The sequence below is a fragment of the Heloderma suspectum genome, chromosome 5 (genome assembly GCF_057233095.1).
Source record: "Heloderma suspectum isolate Gila_16-S chromosome 5, 16-S_ref, whole genome shotgun sequence".
NCBI classification, from domain to species: domain Eukaryota; kingdom Metazoa; phylum Chordata; class Lepidosauria; order Squamata; family Helodermatidae; genus Heloderma; species Heloderma suspectum.
In genome coordinates, this window is record NC_139462.1 from 193,013,651 (window position 1) to 193,024,582 (window position 10,932).

General features: G+C 44.3%; 1 protein-coding gene across 5 annotated transcripts in view; it reads right to left on the reverse strand.

Annotated features, from left to right (window-relative positions):
- LOC146344989 (putative acyl-CoA dehydrogenase 6) overlaps positions 1-10,932 on the reverse strand; it is a 174,839-nt gene that overhangs the window by 77,800 nt on the left and 86,107 nt on the right. The window contains exon 9 of one of the 5 annotated variants that reach the window (XM_084858799.1): positions 5,763-5,825. The exons of 2 other annotated variants lie outside the window; for them this stretch is intronic. The gene's annotated coding sequence lies outside the window, so the exon portion shown is untranslated. Of the gene's footprint in view, positions 1-5,762; positions 5,826-8,386; positions 8,756-10,289; positions 10,309-10,932 lie in introns of those variants that run through there. 2 more of the 5 variants (XM_084858800.1, XM_084858801.1) reach the window with 2 other exon arrangements.

Consider the following 10,932-nt stretch of genomic DNA (forward strand, 5'->3'; position numbering starts at 1 on the left):
ATTTAAATTCCTATCATTTTTATTTTGTATTATCTGCTGGAGGCATGTTTTCTTGTGCCTGTGATCAAACGTGGTATTGCAGATTGCTATTTCCACACAACCTAGAGGAACATTGCTCTTGGCTCTTTTGAGAGTCAGTATGGCCTGCCCTGCATTAGAGAAACATTGGGATCTGAACATGCAAATAGTGATTGATTTAATATTAGTGCACTGATGTGGAGAATTAAAAAAAACACAATTTTAGGATCACTTTTCAAAGCAGCCTAATGTAAATCATGAAATTTCTCCAGACACCCATACACACTTCCTAGGAGCAATCTTCTCATTATGAACCACATCTAATGTGATATTGATGGAGATTTGCATCTAGAAAATGTGCGAGGAGCATAGCACTACATTTCAAAATGCTGTAATCAGCAGGCCGGTGATCGCCACCCTTGTGCCTGATATGCACAGGGTCTCTAACAGCCATTTGCTGAAAGGGAACAAGTTTGCTTTCTCCTCTCTGTATCTCCATGACAGGACCAGGTGCTATGTTCCTGTGCGCGTGACGCAGGGCTGGCCCAAGACATTTTGCTGCCCAAGGTGAAGGACCAAAAGGCACCTCCTATTCCACAGACAGAAGCCCACCTGGCAGGTGAACCATAGGCTTTGTTCACATGCAGCTTTTATCCTGCGATTGAAATTGCTCCTTCGCAGAAGATTGTGGGCTCTTTACATGAGGCTGTGATCCTTGAGGGCATCTCCTGCATTAAATGCCCTTTGTTCTGTTTTTAAGTAGATTGCAGATAATGAGTTATCAAATTACCCTGTTGTGTTTCACTTGAGTTCCCTCTGTGAAAAGAGGAAAAGCAGCAAGAAGAGGAGTGAGATCAGTGAAAGATAATGGAAGACTCAGATACAGGGAAAAGGAGGGGGGAAGGGGAGGGGGGAAAGGAAGTGGGTGAAAAAGGGAGTCTTCGTGATCCTGCATTCAAAATGGAAGCAGAAAGCCCCGTTTCAAAGGCAGGATTTTAGGCTGGTGTAGAGATGCCCTTAGTTCGACACTGGTGATGGAACAGTATCCTCCCCCACAACTGAGGACAGCAAGCTAGTTAGGGGTGCTGGACAGGCTGCAGAGCACATAAAGCCCTGTCTTCCAACACCTCACTGCCACTCACTGCTGCCTGAGGAGGCTGCCTCACTCTGCCTAATGGCAGGGTGGCCCTGGCTTGACACATTAGGTACTATTACTTGCTGTGCCAGCGCAGAATCTGAGCCTGTGGAATTGCCTCAGTCATCCACTTAGACCAAGCAGGGCTGGCCCAAGACTTTTGGCTGCCTGAGGTGAAGGAGAAGATGGCGCCCTTCTGCCCATTACATGGATAAAGACCAACCAAAGAGCAGCTGAATTTTCATACAGTTCAATTAACCTGAGGGCAAGAAGCTAGCTTATGAGGTGCAGGGCAGGCCACATGCTCCCCACACCCAGTGTCCACCACTGGCCAAAGCCGGATCTCTGATCAGCAGATTTGCATAATACATACATTTCCAACACATGATTGTCTCATCCACATGCAACACTTTTAAGTGCACACCTGAAAAGCTTTATGTGTGAAGGGGCTCCTATATTATTATGTTAACCTAAGAATATATGTGATTAACACTTGTCCAGTTTGTGGTCAAAATAAATCTGGGGCTTTTTTAATAAGTGGGAGTTGTTCAGTCCTAAGAGGAAGGCCAATAGACGTCAAAGTAGCAAGTCACTGTGTAATTGCCACTTTCTCAAAAAGTAAGAATTGCGTGTTCCTTGCATCATTATGATATGTGCCCATTTTCCTGAGATTATTAACTACTCTTGAATACAACCGCTGGCTTTTACATGGGGCTAGTAATTGTGCTATTCAAGTTCTCCCTTTCTTTCAACTCTGCAATTATTAACGGGCTTAAGGATTTCTGCAGAATTGGTCTCGCCCACTCAGCTGATTATTAATCAGTCCAAGCTGACAGCCCAAATGCTGCCTTAATACTGCAGAATGAAAACATGACTAGCATTATGTATAAACTAGGTAGCAATCAGAACCCAGCTTCTTCTAGATTTTTATATCCAAACCTGAAGCCCATTAAAATAGAGAAAAGATTCCTGCTGGGTGAGTCCCTGCAAAGTGAATGACTATCAGTGGAAAACCTACATTCAAGCTACCTGTTGTGGCAGAACGTTGTTTAGAAATGCAGGCATTAAGATTCCACCAGTGCAAAAGAAACACGGGAGGGAGTTGGTTGTACTGTTACAACCAAACAAGAGAAAACCTCTATAGAAGAAATTAGGTACATAATTTTGCCCAGATATTAGAACTGGCAGCTTTTTTTCACAACCTCCTGGAATCCCCATTAAGGTTAGCAGTGTAAGATGTGCAGGGCCGGCTCCAGGTTTTTGAGGGCCCTTGGGCAAGACACAGTCAATCGCCCCACTCCCACAGTGAGTCTACCTTCTCACCACCATTGCCACCAGCTGCTATTCTTCCTCATCCTCTTTCTCATCATTGCTACCACTTGCTTGCTTGACAGGCAGAGAGCCAGTGAGCAAGCAGGCCAGGGCATCTCCTGCTCCTCCTCCTCACCACCACCGTTGTCTGGGCCAGAAGGAGAGGCAGGTGAACAAGCAGGCCAGGCTGAAATGGTGATGAGGAGGAGCAACTTTAGGAGGTTCTTGTTAGTGGGCCCCTCCTGGGCTGTGGGCCCTTGGCAGGTGCCCAGCCATGTCTACTTTTGAGGCGAGCCCTAAGCGTGTGAGTGAGGAGCTTGTGGTCCTCAGCTGCAGCATGCTCCACGGTCTCCAGGGCTTGGTAATATCTGTTTATCCGAACTGGCCTTATGAAAGAATAATTATGTGCTGTCTATTCGTGGTGATGGTCAACTGCGGAAATGACACATAGGTGATGGTAGCAAATGTCACCAAGGTTGCCTCCACACTAGACCTTTTCTCTGGAAGTGCAGTCTTTCATTTCAGTTCTTTTTCATTTCAAATTTTCTTCCAAAATGAAATCCCAGGACACTATGCCACTGACCTTAAGGAGGCAATTTTCAAGCCAAGAAACTCCAAAGGGAGACTGTATCGTGAAACCACTGAATTACAATTGATCAGGGGATGACAATTTATCACCTGTGAAGGAACATTAGTTCTTCCTCACACCCCATGTGTTAATTAGCTTATCAACACCAGGATGTTTGTGTTACCACCAACACTTCTTTGTGACTGGGCACTGTTACTAATATAATAGTTAAATGTTGTATATTCTACAATTAATTTCCCTCTGACCTCACAGGTTAATTCTCCCTCCTTTCCCCACATATGAATCTGCTAACTTAGGATAACATTTCATGTGTCTGATGAAGTGGACTCTAGTCCACGAAACCGTATGCCATAATAAAGTCTTTAAGGGCACAATCCTATGCATGTTTAGACAGAGAAAAGGCCTACAACTCCCAGCACGCCCCAGCCAGCCTTTTCTCTGTCTAAATATGCATAGGATTGCACCGTAAGAGAGCATTCCTATGGTCCCTGGGCAAGCATCCCAGGGAAAGCATCCCAGGGACTGTAAGAAGTCTCAGAAAATCCCTCCCGAGGTCAGAGAGAGTGCTCCAACTTTGGAAGAGGGAGTCAGAGATCTGCCCTGCCCTCCCCGTTACAGCCGGTGCAGAGAGAACCACTCTGGCTGCTTCTCTGACGTTAGAAATATTGGGAATTTTGCAAGTTCATCTGCAAATTTCTAGAAGGGGGCAGTGTTGCAGTTATTTCATAGGAATTTTGACCACAGCGAGCCTCAGGATCCCTTTAGCCTACAATTTGGTTTCCTGTTATCTCTCTTTTGCTCCTCCCCCACCTCCTCTCCGACTGCCACCATTGCTAGGAGCTCATGTGTCTGCTTTCTCACTCCTGCCTGCGTAATAGAACACAAAATGGACTGAACAAACTTTGTTTTGAAACTCTATGCTGTACCTGCATTTTATATATGCAAGGATACTGTGAGTAAACCATTTTACTTCTTCATCAAAGAAGGGTGTGGTCTCCATTTATTATTATAAGATAGCCTGTGTGCATGTGGGACTGGTAAATGCTCATTCTGTTTCACTTTTTTCCCCTCTGCTAATTGCCTTTCTGACAGGAGGCATCATTACTAAATAATCCCATCAGGAAAACTGACCTCTGAGAAGGGGAAAGGGGACGTGCTGGTGGGAGGGAAGTGAAGGAGGCTGGGGAGGCCAGGATATGATTTATCCTGAGCCTCCCCCAGACTCCTTCCCTCCCCCACCAAAGCGCCTTGGCTAGACAGGCTGAAAAACCCACCTAAAAAAAAATAAAGGAGCTCAGAGGATAGGGAGGCAAAGATCACCTCCATTGTTCCTCCCGCCTTGCCAGCTTCAGCCCAGCAGGGCACAATAAACTCAGAAGCCTCTGGTAGCTTCGTGCAGTGAAGGTGCAGTCCATAGGACTGCGCCCTAAGGTGCTTTTGTTTTCACCTACTCTGTTCTTTTGAAGACTTCAGATGAGGTCAGTTGTATTATCTTTGAGGCATTACTTTTTGAAGACAGTCACTTCATAAATAAAGGCTAAAGAATGAGAACATCGTGAGATTTGAGAGGAATTAAAGGTGTGATCCTATGCTAGCTGGGGTATGCTGGGAATTGTAGGACTTTTTCTGTCTAAACATACATAGGATTGCATCCTAAAAGACTGAATGTTGGAGGCTAGGCAGAAATGAGTTCAGGAAATTGTTAAAAGGCCAATTTGAATGATGTCAGGAGTTTCAGGAGCTGCTTTAAACCACACACATTGGGGAGGCTTTTGCTGACTGAAGGTAGCCATCCTAAACACACTTTGTAGAAAGTCCCAATCAACCAAACAGGATTTACTTCTGAGTAAACATGCCTACAATATTGCCCATGGGGGCAGGCATTGTGAAATTGTACTTGGGGATATAACACTACAGGTAGGACCTGCAACAAATTGTTGTGATATGGAGTGCTTCTCCACGATGCCAGCCAGCCACACCGTGCCTTCTTTCTGGATACTGTGTTCCATCCAATCTCCTTTCCATTCACCATCTTTGGATGCTAATGCACATTACATCACTTACTTCAATATGTGGTAAACCAGCCCTGCTGTGTTGTGGAATGCTGTTCTTCTTAGGACCACAGCTAATATAACCACAACAGAACATTGAATAATTTATATTTATGGCATGTATAAATTCACATTGGAACAGGGTTCGTTGCTTTTCACATTAACAGATGAAGGGCTTAAATCTGAAAATATTGCCAAACTCAACCCAAGGAGGAGGAGGAACTGATTCAAGTTTTGGGAGGATTGCTACACAGAAATATAATGCTGTTTCCTCCCTTCTTCTCCTATGACACCTGCTGTGATGAATTTAGATTTTCCCCAAAGCAGGCCATCCATCAATGTGTAAAAAAAACTTCAAAACAGTCAAAGGATTTGTAGAGCTGGCATTAAAACAACAACAACACACACACACACACACCCAAACAGCTGAAACTTTACATATATGGCTGGAATTAAAAGCTGGAGTCCTGCTTTCAATAATGCAAATGTAAGATCCTTCTGAAATAATGGGATTTATAGGTTCATAACTATAGCCATAAATATTATTTAGGCCATAATTCTGCCATGGGGGTGGAAGGGTGGGGAAGGGGAGCTCTCACAAACTATCCAGATGAGCTCAACAGCATCTGCTTCATGTTTAGAGGTCTGTCAGTCTGCACACTTGTCCACCTTTTCGTCCTGGTTTGCTTCATTTGTTCTGGGTAGAAGTACCACTAGAAAGCTGAAAGGGTAGGAAAGGCAATAAACTATGAGATAACCCTGCACATATGAACTTGAGCACACTCCGGGAGAGAGTGGAGGACAGGAAGGCCTGGCATGCTATGGTCCATGGGGTCACGAAGAGTCAGACACGACTTAATGACTGAGCAACCCTGCACATGCCTTTCCTCCTAGAAACTGCCATTCTGGAAAGCATACAAGGCTGACTGATTATGTAAGGTTGTAATGTCCACAGCCAGTACAGCAATCTCCTCCTCCTCCTCACACCCATTTGCATGATTAGAAAATTCTACATCTAATGGCAAGTGGATGCTGGGTGCTCCATTCAGAGGTTGCTAGGAGCTGTCAGGGTTGCACCCCAGTCTAACCTTTTCACATTTATTGGGGCTCATCATGGCAAGTTCTGCAGCAATCAGAGATCAGCTTGTCCTGCAACACTCACAATTGGGGCTGGTGTGGAAAGCATGCCTAGAAAGTGCACAGCCTTTTCTTAGGCAAAGCACATGCTAAGTTCAAGGAGTGACACCCAATAAGAACAAGAAACAGAGGAAGCATCACTGCAAGCCTAATGCACCTTGCAGCATCACTGTGGATGCAGAAAGACACATTAGAAAAAGAGCATGTGACCATAAACTGAGCAGTAGCGGATGGTGCCCATTGGGGCCGGTGGGGCGGAGGACAGGAAAAGATCACGTGTGGCACCCCGCAGCTTCACATGTACCTGATTATCTCTGTGACAAGAGGGCGGGGAACAGGTGAAGGGCTACTTGCCCCCAATATAGAACCACCTCTGAAACTGAGGAGAGAGCTGAGAAATTGTGGACGATGTGGAGAACTGTGATCAACTGAAAGAGGAGGAATAGAGCATGTTTTCCCTGTTCATCTCCATCCTTTGATGGGCATTTTGCTAATCTGAAAGAATCCCTGGATAGTGCTCTTGTGCATATAGCAGAGAAACCCCATATAAGGCAGTGGAATTCCCCCAACACAAATGAGGTTAGGAGCGCTGCCAGCACCAGTATAAAAGGTGACTGAACGATACTGACTGCCACAGGGTCAATGTCCTGAGTAAAAGCGCATGAGAGCAAGCATGTCTATTCTGCTGAACGGACCAAGTGATTTATGTGTTTGCAATTACCAGATTCTATTAATACAGCCATAAGTCATTAAATGAATAGCAGGAAAGAAGGACTTGCCCTATTCCCTACTGGAAACAGCAAGTGCTGGTTTCAAAGAGATGTGCTCTTGCTTTCATGTGGCTGATGTAGTGGATTGTGCTTATAAACATCTCAGTCAGCCATTATCTAATTACAGTGATGGATCACCCATTAACAAGCAAGCTTCTTTTAGGGGAAGTGGCAGAGGGAGGGGGAGAGAAAGAAGCAATTTCTTACTCAAGGCAAACTGATTGCACATTTTGATTCAAACACATAAAAGCCTGAGAAAACAGCTTGGGAGCACACTAATGATGTCAGGCAACATCTGTAAGGTACAGGGAAGAAACAGACAGAGAAAAATGGTCATTAAGAACATGGTGCTCCAGTATCGGGAAACGCAGGGAAAAAAATTATGCACCATTCTTGCAGTATTTTCTTCAAGGGATGGACCAGGGCTCAGTGGTGGATCACAGGCTGCAAGCCCAAAGTCCAATTTCCCAGGGCCAAACTAGACAGGACATCAGAGGCACTGCTAGGCAGTTAAAAGATTGGGGCCCAATTTTTCCATTGGCATCAATGGAAGATATTATTTTATAAGCTTAATTGCCACGTAGAGGGGAAATTTGGGTGGGTGGACAAAGTGCACAGGGAAGGGGGGGTTAACCCTTCCCTCCCCAACTGTGATCTCTCTGGAAATTCCACCCCATGCATGATAGCTAAGCTTAGGAAAAAACCTCCCATTGGCATGAATGTAAAGATTTTTTTCTAAACTTCGTTGCCATGCAGAGGGCAATTAAACTGAGGGGGAAAAAACCCTTCCACTGGCACAGATGGACACTTAGGGCTCTAGGGAATAGATCTGGGGCCAGTGCCTGATGGTCCCAGGCTTAGGAATGCCCCTGCATGATGCTACTTGCATGAATGAATAGGGCCAGACGGAGTTTCCCCAAATGCAAATAGCAGTTTCAGAGAAGCATTTTCATTGTTGTTGCCAGGACCATGGACAGAGAGAGAAAGGGTCACATTTTAAATTGGGTAACAACGAGCTGATCTTTTGAAGATCTGAACAATTTTCTTTATCCAACAGCAGCTAGGGAAGAAATTTGCTTGTGTCTAATATGGGAGTAGTCACAAAAAAGAATTAAACACAATAACACACATACAAAATCATCAGTTTCTCCTGTGCCAGAAAATCATAAGTGGGGCATCAAATGGAAGCACTGAATGGACTATGGGCAAATTTCCTTCCCAAAACAACTATTAGCATTAAATTACACCTTTAGGGTGCAATGATATGCATCTGTAAACAGAAAAGTCCTACAACTCCCAGAATTCCTTGGTCAGCATTTTTAAACTTATTTTTTCATTTAAAACTTCGACAAAAAAAAGAAAGAAATGTGACTAAGATAATAATGGTTTTATTCAAGGAGGCCAAGACTTTTGTTTATGGGTTGGATTCCAGATCTGCCTTCCATTGACAGAAGGGCACCATTCATGGAAGGTGACTGTGCCCAATTTTCAGAGATCCCCCTCCCCACCCCTAGAGTTCACTCCATTCATCAGGGTTTCCCAACCCGCTGTGTAGCATTTTCAGGCAGCTGGAGGGCCTGCTTCATTTCAGGGGGAAGGGCGAAGGGGCCAGAGAAGTCTTCTTCCACCAGCCCAGTCACACGTGCCTAATCTGGATCTAGCCCCTAGTAATTTATGTGGATTTTGCTGGCAATTACTTTGTCTTCATAAGCATGTGATTTCTTTGTCGAAGACCTGTAAAGAGCTATGGACGAAAGGCAACAAGAGATTGATGTTTAAGTCCAATGACTCTCATTTATCTGGGTTGTGAGTTAGGTTAAGACAAGCCAGACCTGCACAAAATGTCACTATACAGAGTGCTCCTTTTCAGGATTCCAGCCAGCCATTTTCTCTTTCAGGAAACTCCATTCCATCCCCCCACCCCACAAAAGACACTCAGCATTCTATGGCCACAGAGACTACTCAGTGCTCATTAGGGTTTCTTCGGGGATTTTTTGCCCTGTTAGGTTTCTCCTTCCTAATGATTTAGTTTTGTATTTATTTAAAGTTCCCCTGAGTATACTAATCCCTTGCACTTGTTTTTCAGTAGCCCCCCTTTTGGCTATATAGCTGTTGGTGCCCAGTAATTAAAGGGTGTGATATGTAAAAGTTATGCATTGCCTTGGATTTCTTTGCATATAATATGCAAACCAGCCCACAGGCTGCAGGTTCCCCCATCCTGCAATAATGGGGACGTCTGCTCATCGCGGTATTTCCTTACACAAAGCTTCCAGTTTTTACAAAATGACATATTCCTGGTTTTCATTCTTATTGCTACCACATTGCAATGACATCCTTTTTCCTGTAGTGAGATTTAGCAGTGTGCAGTGATGGAAAGATATAGAAACTGATAGAACAGTTCAGCAACATCTTTGGGCAAAGAAAAAAGAAGAAAGTTGTACTTGAGTGATTCACAGCTTCCAAATAATGTGTTTTTCTGTTCAGGTTATCATCTAGGGAAACAAATCTATAATCCTGCAGCATACAGCATGAGTCACATCCATAATATAAAAAAGATAAAAAGCTCAATTCTCCTGAAACATTTGAACGGAGGCAAGTTGCAGGACATGAATTAGCTTTGCAAATTAATTTTGGTACATTTTGAGCTCAGTAACACATAGATCTCAAGTATTATGTTAAATGCAGCAATGTCGCCTTTAACGTGATGAGGATCCAGTTGTTGTTGTTCAGTCGTGTCTGACTCTTTGTGACCCCATGGACCATAGCACGCCAGGCCTTCCTGGCCTGCGCTCTCTCCCGGAGCGTACTCAAGTCCATATTCATTGCATCAGTAATGCTATCTAGCCATCTCATCCTCTGCCGTCCCCTTCTCCTTTTGCCTTCAGTCTTTCCCAGCATCAGGGTCTTTTCCAGAGAGGATCCAGTAGCCATTAACAATAATGTTTTATTGAAAACTTTCATATATTTTGTACTTATATGGTGCTTCACAGCATGATTCTGTGTGTGCTTATTCAAAAGTAACTTCCACTTAAGTTCAGTGGGGCTTACTCCCATGTAACTGTGCTCAGAGTTATAGCCATGCAGGCCAATTTGGGGGGCCTTACTCTTATGTAAGCAAAGGTGCTTCCAGATGAGGGTTTTATTGTGCAATTACACTGCCTCATTCATTCATTCATTCATGGAATTTTACCATTCAGGAATTTTATAGGGGTCCAGGCAACTTAGTCTTGCATTTATACCCCTCCCGTGCTTCCCACAATTTCTTCAGCCTTTTCTCTTTTTACCAGAAAAAAAACCCTGTTGAGAAAGAAAAGACAGAATAACTGCACAATTCCGAGTAGAAGATGACACGCCCCACCCCCTTAAATTCTGTGAATGAGCCTGGATGATTGCACAATAAAAGCCTCATCTGAAATCACCCTTAATGCTAGGATCCCTCTGTCTGGAAATACCCTGAGTGTGCATAGGATGGCATTCTGAGGATGGTCTTCACATGAATGATCTCAGGAGGCAGCAGGCAAGGGCATAGTGCAGGCGTATTGGTGTTGCAACATTCCAGTCTCCCCACCCACAGGCAAAAACTGCAACCCAGGCAGCAGCTGGGGCCTACACACACTTACTGGGAAGTGACGCGAATCTCATAAAGTTAAATGGAACTTACTTCAAATAGAGCCACGTACACCTTTAAAACAAGGGAGCCATAAAGGAAATAAAACGAACAAAAACACTAAACAAAAATGGGCTATTGCTATTAAACTTACAAGGACAGGAAACAACAAATTGGGTAGACTAGAACGGAAGTGTGGAGGAGACATTGTGCCACTGCCACAAATCTTCTCACACTGGCGAAGCAATGGCTTCTTATTATCAGGTGGGGTGGGGTGGGGTGGGGACCAAGCGAAAAACACTGATAACGACCTC